Source organism: Anastrepha obliqua, chromosome 2 (assembly GCF_027943255.1).
Source record: "Anastrepha obliqua isolate idAnaObli1 chromosome 2, idAnaObli1_1.0, whole genome shotgun sequence".
NCBI classification, from domain to species: domain Eukaryota; kingdom Metazoa; phylum Arthropoda; class Insecta; order Diptera; family Tephritidae; genus Anastrepha; species Anastrepha obliqua.
This window is the reverse complement of record NC_072893.1, coordinates 48,980,502-48,997,441: the sequence shown is the minus strand read 5'-3', so window position 1 is coordinate 48,997,441 and position 16,940 is coordinate 48,980,502. Positions and strand designations below refer to the sequence as shown.

Genomic DNA, 16,940 nt, shown 5'->3' with positions numbered 1-16,940 from the left:
TTCACCATGAACTCGGCGGCAGAATTCTGTCCGCTCATTTCACACATATTCACACACTAGTCCAACCAGTCGTTGTTCAGACAGCAAGGAAATAAAATAAGTGGAAAGTGGGTTGTTTTTCTCTTATAGCACCACGTCGATTTCAATTTTTTCCGTAAACAAACCGCTGTCATGACTTCTGCCAATCAGCTGATTCTTTCAATTTCGCTGAGAGCCTTTCAACGGTGTGATTTTGGCCGCACGTCTGACATCTTTTCACCATGCTGTAAAGTTACGCTCATTTTTCCACTTGATCAGAGAATTCACATAAGGTATCTAATATTTTTTTACTCAATTAATTAGTGCCTGTGGTTACCTTTTCTTCCTTCAAATTGTAGTACTTTATCCTCCTTATATCACCCAGACAGAGCGTTTCTTTCGCTTCGAGAATAAGCAATTTCTGAAACTTTCTGAAGCATTTGGTGCGTTTCGGTAAATATTTACGAAATCTATCACAAAATCTAGTCACAGCTGTCTATTTAGCATTAAAATACATACAAGTTTTTAAAATAATTTGCATAATATTTCACATACACTTTTTTATTAATGAAGTAAAGAGGGAAATACTTAATGAAAAATCGTTTATTCAAAACTTTATCAAGCAGCCATTTGCAACTGTCAGGGCTTGGGTCAAATTTGTTTGATAATCTTTATTACTTGATATACCTTTAAAAAAAAAGCAAGCAAAAAATCGGATCATTGAACTAACATTTAAAAAAAATTGGCGCGGAAGTGATATATATATTGTATTTCTTTAAGATAATCTTTAAAATCGAATATCTCGAAAACGGTTGTGTTTTGAACATTATTTCATAACCAAATAAATCAAAAATTGCCTAAAATAATATTGTTCTCAAATATCTAAGAAGACCTTCCCGGTAATCCTGCATAAAGCTATTGTGATCCAAATGCAATACTTACATATTTCACTGTATGGCAATGCTGAACTTGGCTGTGGGGCTGAAAAATACTCCAAAAGGGGGAAAAATTGAAAAAGGGAAACATATTTTTTTTTGCAGGGGACGTATGCTTATTCACCAAGAATGATAGAAACAAGATTACGCCCATCAGAGAGTGCGTGACGCCACGTTTGCCAAATTGCCAACAATTTGCTCTTCACAATAAATTTATGGCTTTTTATACCCAAAATGCGAAAATTTGGTGTTTGTTTCTTTTTGTATTTAATTTAAAGCTACCGAAACTGTAAGTTAAGAAAAATTTTATTGTTAAACAAAAGAATGTTAAAAAAGGTCACTCTGAGAAGATTTCAGTGCTAATACAAATTTGTTGATTCTCATAAAGTTTGATATTTTGAAAGTGCAAGTTTAATTTTTTGCTCCTTTGAAGTTAATGCAAAAATATTAAATGCCCCTCTCTCAACTCTTCTTAACATTTAAAACCTTTTTACACATTTTAAAAAGCGTTTGAATTTACTGAATGCGAAATAAAACCATAGAGGTGTAATCGTTTCTTCCGGCCATCAATCCTTAGTGGGACATAGGACATCAAGAGGTGTATTCATAGTAAAAATAAGTAAGAAAATACCGGAAAATACTGAAAAAACTATTACCACATTTTTACAAAAAGAGTACCTTGTTACATAACCTGAAATATAGCAAAAAAGTCGGTTTCTTAACAAAAGAGTTTCTCCTAACAAAAAACTCATAAATTGTATTTTACACAACCATAAGACATTTACTTAAAAAACGCACATTTTAAAGATACTTTGTCAGGCATACAAAGTTCTTTAAGTAATTCAATAAAAATTTGATATTTTATTTTCTTTAAATGGGAATTTTAGTGCGTTTTTATATCCAAAGCTAGGCAACACTGCAGTAGCGAGAGAGAGATTTGACTGCTGAAAGCAGAAGAACACCAACAACAACTGCAATAGCGGGCAATGCGACCAGATGTTAAAAATAGTAAAGCTAAATAAAAATGAGTGAATTATATAACTAATTATTAATAAATGTATATTTTACAAAATTATAAACATTACTTTTAATTAGAACATGTCATGAAGAGAGAACTAAAACTCCGAGACTAAATAACAAAAAAAAAAGCTAAATCAAGTTACGAAGATGGTAATCTGGCCATTTTGGTGCTAATACCACGTAACTCATTGTCAAATTCGCTGAGAGCAAAGTATCGGTACCACGATAGGCGCCATCTCATTATTCTTTCCATCATGCTTATTCACAAACTATCAAATAACCATGCCTTACTTACACATTTGTAGGCGATCAGAGATTCGTTATTGCCTAACTTATTGTGGTGGAGTAAATTCAAAGCTCGAAGCTTTTTTATTTGAAGCTTTATTCACATTGAGCTTTTCTGCGCTTGCGATCTTAATGTTGCCACTGAACTCTTATTCTATCATATTTTATATATGCAAATATTGCAACACATTTATGAGTGTTGTTTTCCAACATATTTTGCTTTTCAATGAACATTGCATTTGTAATTGACTTTCTCTCAGCAAATGATCGAATACATTTTTTTTGTAGCTAAAATTTTTTGGAACGGCAACTGCTTCGGTAATTCCAAAATATCAGAACTGGGTGATATGAATCTCTAACTTAGTACCGTTAAAAAGGAAGGAAAAAGGAATGGAGTCCCCCTAAGTAAGAGGTGTCATGGACAACTTGTCCAGCCAGGATTTTTCGTTCGAGAAGCAATTAAAGAATCATATGTGAGTGCTTTGACTTGGTTTTACGGGGCCTTGATTTGATTCTGTGCACTTGATAAATTCACCATATTTACTATTTATTAATAATTTCTTAATTGTCAATAATTGGCTTTCTGTTGCTGAAAATCAAAGTATTGATAAACTGTTAAAATTGCATTTGCTGTGGAAAAATTGAAATTCTAATACAATAAAGCGGAAGAATTGTGTATGATAGCTATTTTATGGCTCCCTGAGAACAAAAATAAGGAAAAAAGAATTAGGAGATATAAAATTCGTGGACTTCGTAATAACAGTAAGCCCTTTTCTTTCGACCCACACAAACTTTGTGCAGTCGGCTGATTGAAAATTTAGCTCCGTATGATACACAAATAACATCTTTACCTTTGGGTACTCACTTTCTGGCGGCATTATACTTTCTCGTGCACGGATCCCATCGAAAATGCGCTGGCGTTCATCCATCTCACGATGTATACCTTCGGCAGCCAAACTTATAATTAAAGCGACGGGTTGCGTAAAGTTTCCCAGTTCAGTGCAGGCACAAAGTATCATTAAAACAGGATGTGAGTGATTAACAGTAATTTTTGATTTATTGATATAATATTTTCCTTTCCGTAGCTATTTTGTGCAGTTTGGCATAAAAGGCACAGTTGGAATCGATGGCACGCTCGTGGCAATTCTTGCTCCACCCTCCATCAATCCCGTAATCCTTGGAGTATGTACATGTGTATGTATATGAATAGGATTCGATTCAGTCTCCCTGTACATCAATATACCTGTTCCAACGAGATTCCAATTTACGAATTCCCTAAAGTGAAAATCTGGAAGGGCTGCAAAATGAAAAATACGCTACCACAGCTGTTATGATCATATCATTTGATAAATAAAGGCTTTCCACGCATGAATTTTTTTAGGTCTGGTAACATATGGAAGTCGCTAGGGGCTAAATCTGTTGAATACGATGGATGCTCCAACCATTCAAACTTTAATTCATAGATTTTAACCATTGTCAAATTGCTCTTCTGATTCGGTGAATTGTTCTGATGACAAATAATTTTATTTTTTGCAAACTGGGTCGTTTTTCATGAATTTTATGAAGATACTCCACTATGCAGTAGCCTTAGTTGTGCAAAAGGATATGAGAAAATCTTCAGGGGTTGCCGAGATGTAGACGTTAAAAATATTAACTATTTTTGTACAAGCATTGGGTGCGCCAGCAGTGTGTACTAGTTTATGGAGATGCTGCTCTAAGTGAACAACGTGCCGAGATTGGTTCCGTCGCTTCAAAGACGGTGATTTTGACGGTGATGTTGACGACCGTCCGCATGAAGGAAGGGAAAAAACCTTTGAAGACGCTGAATTGGAGGCATTGCTCAATGTGGATCCGTGTCAAGCACAAAAACAGCTTGCTTCAGTATTAGGAGTTACCCGCCAATTCATTTCCAAGCGATTGCATGCTTTGGGAATGATTCAGACACAGGGGACACATAAGGAACCCAATGAATTAAAACCAAGGGATGTTGAACGTCGTTTTTTCGCCTATGAACAACTGTTCCAGCGGCAAAAAAGGAAGGGCTTTCTTCATCGCATCGTGACGGGTGATGAAAAGTGGATTCATTACAGCAATCTAAAGAAAAGGAAGTCTCGATGCGCTTCAGACCCGGGTTCTTTCGAGGAAAGAAAGAGGAAAATCAACACTTTCCACAAATGACGATTGTTCGGCACAAAATCAGACATTTTCACAAAACCAAAAGTATATGATACCAAAGCAAAATCACTAATGTGTCGAAACAGTTTGTTGACCATACGTCTAAGCTTGGTTTATGACGTTTAGGTTATGTTAGAATCGACTAGCGCACATTGCTGGCGGCATCTATTGACAAACAACTGGAATTTAGTTGCGCACCAATAATTACCTTAATTTCGTCCTTCATATAATATAAGAGGACTTGAAGAGCTTAATCTGCTTTTGGAAGTCTTGATCTCGATTTTGTGATGACAAAACCGCTGTTTCAGTCTCGTATTGAGACTTATTATTTATCAAATGAACTATCTATTTAATTTTAGTTCTTAAGTAAACTAGTAAATCTAGTCAGCAAGCTTGTTATGATTGACTTAAATAAAGAAATAAAGAAATAAATATTAGTTACAACTTGGTATCTGTAAACTTTGTCAACTCAGTTTTTTTATTGTTTTTTATAAATTTGGTCAGAATGCTTTAGTTACAGTCTGTGTTAGAAAAAAGGAACCGCGATTATTCATGAGGGATAAGAGATATATATTTGAATTTTTTTTACATGAAAGTACGAGTCGCAATTACTCAATAAGCCGTGTAGACTTCATCTTTGCCGAGTATGGCCTGGCATCTTCTTAATGCTTCGAACCAGCTTTTCTGCGTAGCTCGTCGACAAACAGGACTGGATTTTGCGAACTTGACGCACGAGTTGCTTAAATCATGGACTGGCCTTGCGGTAAGATGCGTTTTCATAATTCCCCACGCATTTTCAATTGGGTTGGCGTCTGGAGACAGGGAAGGCCAGTCCAATGCTGATGCTCATTTTCTTGTTTTGTTGTTTCTCAATGTGTTTTTCTGAGAGCAGTGGTTTCGATGATGTGGTATGGTAGGAAAAGTTCACCTCCTTCAGTCGTCGTTCGATGGTTTTGATACTCACATCTGTTCCCTTTTTAGCTAAAATTGTGTGTGCTTAGTGTACTCGCAAAGAAGGGTCCCGCTTCAAAAGTTGGACGATCACTTTAGCCTGCTTTTTTGTCGTCACTCGCTTCAAGCCGCGCTCGGAAAAGTCATAAACATTTTTGTACACTTTATACCGCTGATTCCACATCACAACAAACTTTTTGATTTTTTAATTACTTTTGCAGCCGCGGCGTAAGATAATTTCGGCCTTTTCGAATCCGTGCATAAAATTACCGCCCCAAAACGCTTCGCGTACTTCTCACTCATTTCTGTTTGGTTGCGCTTGCGGGAAGGTTTCGAACGACACTAACCTGAGTTAGCACTGACGTCGTAGCCTGTGAGTGGGACTATTATGCAGCGAAAAACAGAACGAAATATATCTTGTCTCGGTTCTTTTCTTCTGACATAGACTGTAGTAGTCACATACTGCTATTTTAATGTTAACCATGAAAATCTATCTTTTGTTAGTAAAAGTTTGGTTTTTTGTTAAAGAATTGATTTAAATATGCCTTTAGTTAAATAATAGAAAAATATTTCAAAAAATTTCAAATTATATACAGATTTACATCATTAAACTTTTTTTTTTTTAAATAAAAAATTTTTGGTACTGCTATTTTCGTGCGCGCAACTGTATATCTGTGAGACAGATGATTAATAGTGGAGTATTTTTGGTGAAAACCAAAAAAGGCAGTGTATTGGAATCATCTGTCATCAGCAATAACATTTCTATCAGAAAAAATAACAATTATTGCAGAAAGTGGAGTATTTAATAGAATTCACTGAGACACTTTTCGGCACCAGAGGGTTAACTTTGTGCCCATGGTTTCAAAATAACTGAAAGTATTGCCAACTGAAGTTTATGCTTTCGTTGATGCAAGTTTTGTGAAAAGTCTTCTGCCTTTAGCTTTTCGTTGAATTATATTAGCTTCAACAGTGCATTAACAGCAGTTATACCAGAGAATGTATTGTGTTGAAAATAAGACCAGAGAATGTTAACATTCTCTTATAAGGCTTTGCTGTTGGGCTGTAGAAGCAGAGAATATTAATGGCATTTATGTTATTTAACATTTGCGCCTTCTCATTTCATTAGCATTCTCTGCTAAAAGCTCTAGCACACATTTTTATGTGCATGCATAAGTATTTTACGAGATTTTACTTCTTGCAAAGCTGCTGATGTTTTAATTAGCTTTTTAGCCTTTTACTGTGCGCCATAAGCGAATGCCTAAGATGCAGCATCAAGAGCAACAATACTCGTGAAGAACAGCCGTAATGAAAACAATAATATTATATACTGGTTTTAGCCTTGAGTTAGGTTAGTTCAGAGGCACGATGGTATTGTTATAGCTGGCCAATAAGTCATTTGGCGCAAGCAGCGACCACAATGTAGCAGCAGTTCTTTCAATTGACTTGCATGCATGACTATACATACATAGATACATACATGCAAGTGTATAGGTGCATATGTACATCTGTGTGCTCGTATCTCTATTTGTTAAGTAGAGTATTCGTATTGGCGCTCCGGCACGCGTGTGACCCAATTTCTAATTTTCCTGTTTCTGCATTGTCAATACGAGTATCTTTACGATAGGCGCTTCTTCCATTTGCCAATTGTGAATGGTGTTGCGGCCGCATTGTTGCAGGTAAACAAATGTGGCAATCATTTTTTGCAGAATGTTTTTATTTCCCCATTGTGGCTTGGCAGTGACGTTTGCGCATTTTATTGGCTAATTTATACGAATATGTTGCAATAAATTGCGTCTATTTGACATAGAAAGCAGGGGCAGAATCCTACTTAGCCATTCATAGCGTTGCCCAAGCAGTAACTCCAGTTTGTAAGTTTGCTTATTAGTTGTAATTCTGTGCTTGTTTTTGCTCTTGTTTTATGTGCTATTACAAATTGAGCCCTAGTTACTTTGGCACTCTAACAGTTCTGAGCAACTGTTGTTGCGACTTGCAAGCGGCTATGTTGGCAGTCAAACAGGTTAGGCTGGTAGCAATTTTCTGCAAGCCTTCGCAGCAGTGTTTCGAACTGGTGACCCTTTCGCGTATTTTGGTTCCCACATGCAGGCGAATGCAATGTTTTGACTTTGTTGGTGTGCACATTTCAAAGAGCGTAGTTATGCACATACATACATACATATGCAGTTTACACTCATGCACTCGCACATACATACATACGCGCATGGTTGCAATAAGGAAATTATACAAAACCACTATTGTTGTAATTAAATTCCTTGTAATTGTGCAAATTATAAATATTTATGCATTATAACGGTCGATTGCGAAAAATTGCGTCCACAAACAAAGCAACGTTCTCGCATTTACTTATTTACAATACATGCGCGTATGTATGTATGTATGCATGTATGCATGTCTGTGTGTATGCTAATGCAAACTTCTACAGTTGTCTTTTCAGCTCAACATTTAATTGCCACAGATTCTTCTCAGGTGCAGAATTGTTTTTCAAAATGCATAAATGTGTAGGGTTGGCTGGTGGCAAGCGTGTTGTGGATGTGTTGCCAGGCGTACCATAAATACTTTGTTTTGATAATAAAGAAATAACTGTTGTTCTGCAACCATTAAAAATGCAATTTTGCTTTCCACTTAAGATAGATGGTATGATATACGATATTATTTTATTACTTATTATTATTTAATATTATTATTAAAATATTTTGTATCTCGACACATCACAGCGCTGACCCCCAATATCGAAGGCATCTTTAGACTTTTTAAGGCAGACTAAGAGGACTGGTGGGTCCTTGAAAGTCACATGCCTAACAGTCATAATATCAGACTTATCCTTTATAAAAAGATAATATAGACCCAGCCAAGAGCGGCTCTTCACATAAAATGCATGAAGATGTCACATCGCCCTCGAGGCATAGAAGGCATTCCGCCTCAGCAGGCAGAGACAGAGCCATCCAGCGCAGATGCGAATACAGTGTATAATGTTCTTGTGGTTGTAGCAGTACACAAATTCCCCATACGTGAACGGGGAATGCTGCTGGATATGATGGTGAAAAGATTTTTAGAGGCGCACTAACTAGATGCCGTTATTCAGCTCTGAGCGAATTTGACAGACATGCCGACGTCATTCGTTTTGTGTTTCACAAAATTTAGCTTTAGCTTAGTGAAACACAAAACGAATGACGTTGGCATATCTGTCAAATTCGCTCAAACGTCATTCTTTTGTGTTTTACTTAGCTAAAGCTAACTTTTTTTAAACACAAAACGAATGACGTAGAATCCAAAGTTCTCCTCAAAATTTATTTTTTTCACCATACCTAACGAGCCAACCTGGTATCTATAGTATCATCCTTGGCTGGATATAAATTCGGGTCGTTCCGCTAACGTAGAACCGACTGGCGTGGGAACGACTCGATTATATGCGGCGAGGTTACTCGTGAACAGCAAAGTTGAAAGGTATTGAAAACGACGCCTGTAGAGAAATAATATTTATACACCGCTTTATTATCAAACCTTTTATTTGAACACAAAAAAATATACCTATATGTATTTCGATTGGTTAATTCATTCTTTATTCTCAAGCCATTTAAAATTGACGTACCAGTTTTTTTTTCTCTCTTATTAGATTTTATGCCAAGTGAGCCAGGCAGTTTTAGGCATTCTCGTAAATTTGTCTGGAAATTGTTTTTTTTTGATATTTCAGTATAATAAAAAGTGAACTGAAACAAATTTTGAAAAAAAAAAATTTATTGAAATTTATTCAATGCGGAATATTTTAGTATAACGGTTTTAAGAATGATATGATAAAAAAATTTTTTTCAATACTTTAAGATAAATATTTGGCGTTTACACCATTTTCGGGTGTTTGGCCGGGCTTCTCCTCCTATTTGCGGTAGGCGTCTTGATGTTGTTCCAAAAATGGAGGGACTTACAGTTTTAAGGCTACTTCGAATGGCAGATATTTTTTATGAGTAGTTTTTTAATGGCAGAAGGACTCTCGTAGGTTTGCCATTGTCTATCGAGTTGTGAACGCTATTAGAAACAACTTTTTCTATCATTTTGGTGTTTGACGGAGGTTCAAACCTGCGTTTTCCGAATGAGAGTGACGGACCAACCCATTCGGCGAAGGCGACCGGCGTCAGATTAAACATTTTTTTCCCTGTTCCCCCCCTCGGGAGCATACAGCCTCGACAAGACTCAGTCTTGCGTTGGTTTCGTTAATCTATTTGATTTCTGACGGAGTAGTTGATTAGCCTGCCGCTATCAGTCCTAAGTAGTGGGAATGCCCACCTGTCGTTGCTAAGGTACAACTTGGAATGCCATCTGTGTGTCACATTTTTCTGGTAGAAGGATCACACAGATGGTTGAGGACTTCGCTAAAGTGGTGTGTCTCTGCTTTTACCGCGGCTGCCCGCTTCCTCTTGCTGGCGCCACTTGATGGAATGTGTAACTGTGTGTTTTCCTTTGTTTTTGCTTGTTTTAGCAGCCAGACTATCGTGCGGGAGTAAGAATGGAAAGGATAAGTTTTTGGGGTTGAGGAATAGTTTCTTTTTTGTAAAAACAGGGAAAGTATGTAAATTTGGAAAAGTGCGAGGACCGTACCTTACGTGTGATTCGAACCTACAACCTCTGGGATGGCAGGCTAGTGCACTTATGATAGACTACCGAAGCCGCAAAAAAAATGAAATATACTTTTTAAAAATTTTCTCTTTAATCTCTCTATTTAATTTTTTGTTAAACATTTTTGGAAAATTTTTTTGGCCATTTTTGAAGAACTCGGTCGGACTTTTTTCTAATTTTTTCGCCAATGCTGTGTGTAAAAATGTTAAAAGGAAAATGTGCAAACTGTCAAGAAAAAAAATTAAAAAAAAGGATATTCTAACAACGTCAAACTTGTACTTTATTATACTAAAATTCAATACGCTATAAAACTGCATACCAAAATCTTTACTAGAAATTATAATAAAAACTGAGAAAATGTGGTGAAAAGTTTGTGGAATTTTTCTCGTTTTTGCATTAAGTTCAAACAGTGGATTTATATGATTTTTATTAGACAATGGGCTATACTTTTTTCATTTACCACCGCTTCGCTGGATCAGTACTTTGATCTGATTGTTCAATAGTTCGATGCGCGTATTTGAATATAACTCGAAACTTTCAGAGATTACTGAGCCTCTGCTATTAATGAAAAAAATTGAAAATATTGTTAGGTGGAAGTGTTTTTCAAAAATGGCAAAAATGGATGGTTCCCAAATATTTTGGAAGAAAAGAATTAAGAAAACTTGTTTTTAATATTTAAAAAAAACCAAGTAATTCCGAGGTCTGTGATGCAATAAAGTTCCTGAAAAATAATAAATCACTTGGGGCCTATAATATCTACTACGGAACTACTACAGCCAATTATCGCAAATTTTTAGAAAACACGGTGCCTGAGTGAAGTGGATGAGCTTACAGAAGCAATAATTGTCAAGCTTCCCTAAAAAGGCGACTTGCCCGAGCGAAAAAAAATTGACGGGCATCAATAATAGCGCATATCCTGAGCAGGCGTTTAGTCTCAGTGATATTGCCGAATATGAGGAAAGAGCAAATAACAAATCATGGATGGGTCACGTCAACAGTTTACGCATCATCGTCGGACAGCCGGTAGAGTGGAGATCTCCGCTTTACCTGGTATTTATCGACTTTGAAAAGGCCTTCGACACCTTAGAGCATGACGCTCTGGAAAGTGCTGGCGTGCAAAGGAATACCAAAGAAGATGATATCGCTTATCAAAGCATTGTCTGCTCAGGCAACTTGACACATTCTTCATGAAAATCAAATTGAGGACAAAAATGCTGTTAGATGTGGTGTGACACAAGGCTGACACATTACATCTCAATACTGAAACCATTACTTTTCTGTGATGCTTAAGGCAACTGAGGAAAAAAATGCATTCCATGATGCCTAACAAGGATTCACACTTCGCTGATGAAAACTGCCTTTTAAGCAGCACCGCTGAAAGCATGAAAAGGAAAATCGAATTGGTAGTTAATTTTTCAACGAAAGTAGAACTGCAGATAAACGTTGACAAAACTAAAATTATCCGAAATGACGACCGATTGTAAAAACAATGAGTCGTTGGAATATGTAGACCGTTTTTGTTGCTCAGGCTCAATTCTTGACAAATGTCGCAACTCTTTGGCAAGTATTGTTAATCGTCTTGCAAAAGCTAGACAAGCTTTCGCCGCCCTTATCCCAGTGTGGAAATCACCCATCATTTCCCGCCGTACACAACTAAAAATCTATGTATGAACAACGTATGGTTATGCCAGTCTATTATTGCGACAAACTCAGTTCACCTCGGGGAGAACTGATTACATCATCCCAACGTTGACATTCAATGAGAATTTTGCCACCCACTTTCCATCGCGGTAGGAATGGAGTAAGAGACTTTTACTAAACAACTTCGACACTATAGTCTACACAGATGGAGGAGGATCTGCCATGTAAAAAATTCTTGCGTAATCAGTATTCACACAACTGGGTGTAATCAGGAATGCAATTTCCTTAAAATACAATACCTCGAAATCGTGGATTGTAGATGGAGACACCAGACGACAAGCAAAATTAGCGGAACGTTTTGGCCCACCTACAACCTCAAATGTATGTCAATACTGACAAATATGAAACGATGGGACGCTTGGAGACTCACGACAATGATAGCTGGCTTCTGGTCTATCGGTGAACGAGCAGCCAAAATGGGCATCCCTCACAACATACACAGTAACAGTTGTAAGCAACCAGAGAAAATGAAACGATTTTCCCTTTGCTCTCTGAATGCTCTGCCTTATGGAAAGAGAGAATGTCAATCCTTGGCAAACCACTATTCGAGTGGCCCGAAAAACTATCAAGCTTAGACGTCAACAACCTAATCAAGTTCTTCAACCGCACAGACTGGATAAAACCACGCTGTAAATAACATTGAACAAGTTGGTAGCGAGGATGTGGCAACAAAATGGTGCGAAAGCGCTAGTTGGATTCTGGATCAATCACCATTTTACCCAACTAACCAACCATCCACACTTTATTCTCTTGCATCTATATACATCCAAGTTTTTAGAACTGAAATTAAAAAAAAAATTCAGGAAATTAATATCAACATATTACATTTTTTGACCATAATTTTTAGAAAAATATTGTTTATACAGTTTTATTAGAGTAAGATCGGGTATTGTGGGCTATTCGGGCAATGTGATCAACGTCTGTATTTTTCATAATAACGAACATGCACTAGAAAGCTTGCTTATGAACTTCAAAATTCATATAACGGATGTTTTACGCTGCCCCCCTTTTGAATTGGACTCTTTACTGATGAACAGTTGATGCAAATATTTTGTGAAGTGCAATCGATTTGTTTTTCAGTGGCGTGTAATATAATATTAATGGAATTTTTTAGCAAATGATTATTTTTAGAGTGTGAAAGTTTAGATATAATTATTAAACTATTTTGCATTTTTTAATGCGGTAAGAAACTTTTTTTAAATTATTTAAACAAAAGTTTGTAATACTTTTGTCTGGTACAGTGGCTAATGTGGGCTAGTCAGCGTCGGGTATTGTGAACTAGTAGCCCAGTATTGTGAAGGGAGTAACCTTAGTATTTTCTTAATTCTCGTTAATTTTCCTGTTTTGTGTTTTTCAATTATACATATTTAGACATGTCAAAAATAGAGAAATAAGGAAATAGGACCCCGGTATGATGAAAAAGCCATTGTAGCTGTTAGGAATGAGGAGATGGGCACACTTTTTGTATCAAAGACTTTTGATGTGCCGCCTTTTACATTGCAAAGTATGGCAAGGAGTAATGCATCCCCTAGCCTGCTTTTAAAAACCCCACTTGGGCATAAGCTAATACTGGACGAAGCCACAGAAAAAGATCTTGTAAAATATACATTAGAAACGGAATCAGGACTTGGCGGCCTCACAAGGCACGATATTCGTTCCCTGGCGTTTCAATTGACGGAATTGCCAAAGTGCCAAACAAATTTTCGGTCCTTAAGCAATTTGCAGGGAAAGGTTGGCTGCATGGATTCCTGCGCAGGCACAAAAAATGAGCTTAGTTTTCGCTCTCCAACCGAAACGTCGTTTAATAGAGCAATGGGTTTCATAAAAGAAAATGTAAAGATGTTTTTCGATTTACTTGAGCAAGAGTATGAGATACACAAATTTCCACCATCTGCTGTAAAGAATGTGGAGTTATATTCTAAGTTTAATAATTTTATTTTTTTCAAATAGTCGACCAAGAAGGTCATTAATTAAAATAAAAATAAATATATGACTAAATTCATTGGCTTATTATTAACTCTTACAATTGTTTTTGGTGATATTACGTAGTGGCTTACTTTACCCAAATACCCTGGGCCACATTACCATTTTTCTTTTCCTCAACTTTTCAGGTGGTTTCAGTTTTTCTATATTATCAGACGAAAACTATTATATTAGGGTATATTTTGCAATAAATTGTAAAGATAATTAAATATCTGTTAAAAAGAAAAAATATCGCTTTCCCTTTACGATTATTTTGGCCGAAATTAATATCAAAGTAAAATGGTTCCCACAATACCCGACTTTACTCTACCCATTAACGCAAATAATACCTATTCAACGGGTCTAAAAAATTTGATATTTAATAATTTTTTTTCTGTCGTTATTGAGTGTTTTCTTCAACATAAAAAAAAGTCGAGGATTTCTGTTTTAAGTTTGAGCATTTATTTATTTTATATGGAGAAAATGCAAAGATCGCCAGCAAAAAAGAAATAATTTTTTTTGTATCAGCGCATTTTTTGAGTTACCTCGAACTTGTTCCTTGTCATGCCAGTATTCAATGGAGTATAAGACTATACATCTGAAATCGTTTTAAAAATTTTGATTAATAAATATGAAATTTGCTGAATTTTAAGCTTTTGTTTTTTAAATTTGCTCAAGTTCGAAACTATTTTTTTTTTTAAGTTCCAAAAAAATTTTTTTTTGTGTTTTCATAAAATGTTAATATAATCCTTTCAGAATATGTCAAAACATTTTTAGAACCTAAATTTAAGTATTTCTTATATTATAGATCGTCAATCGTGACGCCTCTATTCTTTGCGTTCGAGTGCTGGAAGGGGTATAGTTACGTTGTATTCAAACTTTAGACGCGTTTTTATCAGAACGATAGTTTTCGAATTGGCGTACACGATAACTCGAAAAGTTATTGACCAAGCTCCCTGAAATTTTGCACACATCTCGTTTATGATATTACTTTTTATGTGAATTTACAATTCGAAAATTTTTCGAAAAAATTCGCAAGAAATAGTAGAAAAATTCGCCCTAATATTCAATTTTTCGTTTGCAGCATTTTATTCCGCGTTTTTTTTTTCATTTTTGATTAATTCATATAGAATTTATGACATTAATAAACAAAAAAAATTTTGGTTTTTTGTATTCAGGTCGCTGACGCCGATGCTACAATGCCCGCCGATTGAGAAGCCCTGATGCGACCTTCCTGGAAGAATTGACTGTACATCCACCATTTTAAATCGTTAAAATAAAAAAAATATTTTCATATTATTCTAATGTATAAAAACTAAACTGTATGCCAATTTTGAAAAATATATATTGACTTCTTCATTTTAAACAATTTTAATGAAAATCAGGGAAAATATGGCCGTTTACAGGTATTTGTCCCTTTAAATAAAAAACAAGTAAATTGTCAGGGCTTGTCAATAAGTCCCTGTGCAGCATTTCGAGCTTAAATCGTATTTCTTTTAGTCTAAATCGGTGGACAAAACTGGCAACTCTGCAAGGCAAAGGTTCACCCCAATTGTATTATGGGAATTTGCGACATAAATGCTACCTAAACAGAGATAACAATAATATTCGCATATATACAGGTTTACGTATACAGATGCAGAGGCATGTAAGTACACAGCAAAACAAAAGAAACAAACCACTCTCAACGCGTATGCGCTCTGTGCTCGCTCCCAAAGCCAAAAGCCAACAGGCGAGTGAATAACAGAAACAATAGTTAAAAGGTGAGCTTAAACACTGACTAGGGCCATCAGAAAAAAAAATAAAAAAAGTGAAAAAATGAGTAACCGACATAAACAAGATAAACAACTAGTCTGCGATTACGCAGGCGCAGTACTGCAACAACAAAAAACAGTGCACAATGAGCAATGCGAACTGCAGACTGCGCAGCCGCAGCGACAGTAGCAGCTGTTTGGGCTGGTAAGCAACAACACCAAAGGGGCAATGCGAACTGCAAACTGCGCAGTCGCAGCGACAGTAGCAGCTGTTTGGGCTGGTAAGCAACAACACCAAAGGGGGAAAACAGCAATGAACACGAAATAAGCAACAGTAGCCATTGTCGGCATTACGCAGAGTTGGAGTTGTACTTCAACGCAGAGACAGTAGCAGCAGAAGCAGCCGCAGTCGCAGCCGCAGTCGCAGCCGCAACAGCAGTATCAGCATAATAATGTTGGTGATGGTAAATGTGACGCCAATTCGTAGCCGTTGTAGTGGTGTTGGTCGTAGTGGCTTTCAAGTTATCCGGCTAAGTGACGGGCAGCGTTGTTATGACTTCAACGTTCGCAAAAGCAACCAGTTACGATTCAACTTTCATTCCGTGCTGACGTATCCGGGCGTGTTGAGTGTGTGCGCAGCGAGCGCTTTGAGTGGTAAGCGACGTCGATAATCGTTCTGCAAAACAGACCAGCAAACAAGGAACTAAATGGTATTTTAAAATATATGTTTTCGGAATATTTAAATATTTGCAAATTGAACTTTTGTGGTAGCCAGCAATGTGGTTGGTAACACTAGTACACAAAATATTCGCAGCACTCTTATTCGAAACAAAGTGAATTCAAAAGGCTTCAACAATAAAAAAAAAAAAAAAAGTGTAACAATGAGCCAAATAAGTACAAGAGCCAACAACAATTGTGCACAAAAATAACAAATGAATATAAAAACGAACGTCGCGTTGGCCGCTTTTGAGAGCATTCTGCGCATATGTGGGTGTGCAATACGCCAATTCGAATGAAATTGTATTGGAAGTGTTAAATGCAAAAAAAAAAAAAAATATATAACAAACTGTAAATGAAAACGAAAATCATAAGGTGTTCGAAATATTCGTTGAATGCATAAAAAGTTGCCTACTCATATATGTTTGCCATGAATGTGTACTGCATATAGGAACAAGTTAAGCGAATGCGATTATTTATTATTCGTGTTTTTCCCCCTCTTTTTGTTTAATGAAATAGTAACACGAGGTCAATTTGTGGAAGAAAACACGCTAAGCCAGGTATTACTTGCTGGCGAAGGGGTGGACTGGTGAATTTGAAACTACGCTAAAGTGAAAGGGAATTAAGTGGTAGGCATGTGGCAAGGAAAATAGCAAAAATGTTAACGGAAAAGGAATTTTAAAAAATTTCATAAAAATATAAACTAGTTTGGCGATATATAAAATGAGTGATTTAACAAAAAGAAACTTAAAAAGTAGTGCAAAGCATAGTAAAATGCAAATTAAATGCCTATTTT

The 16,940-nt window shown here is 36.3% G+C and overlaps 1 protein-coding gene across 1 annotated transcript in view; it reads left to right on the top strand.

Moving 5' to 3' along the window:
- The first annotated feature begins 16,040 nt into the window (after positions 1-16,040).
- Positions 16,041-16,940, top strand: part of LOC129238769 (sushi, von Willebrand factor type A, EGF and pentraxin domain-containing protein 1) — a 100,650-nt gene continuing 99,750 nt past the window's right edge. Inside the window, exon 1 of the mRNA XM_054873946.1 lies at positions 16,041-16,137. The gene's annotated coding sequence lies outside the window, so the exon portion shown is untranslated. The remainder of the gene's footprint in view (positions 16,138-16,940) is intronic.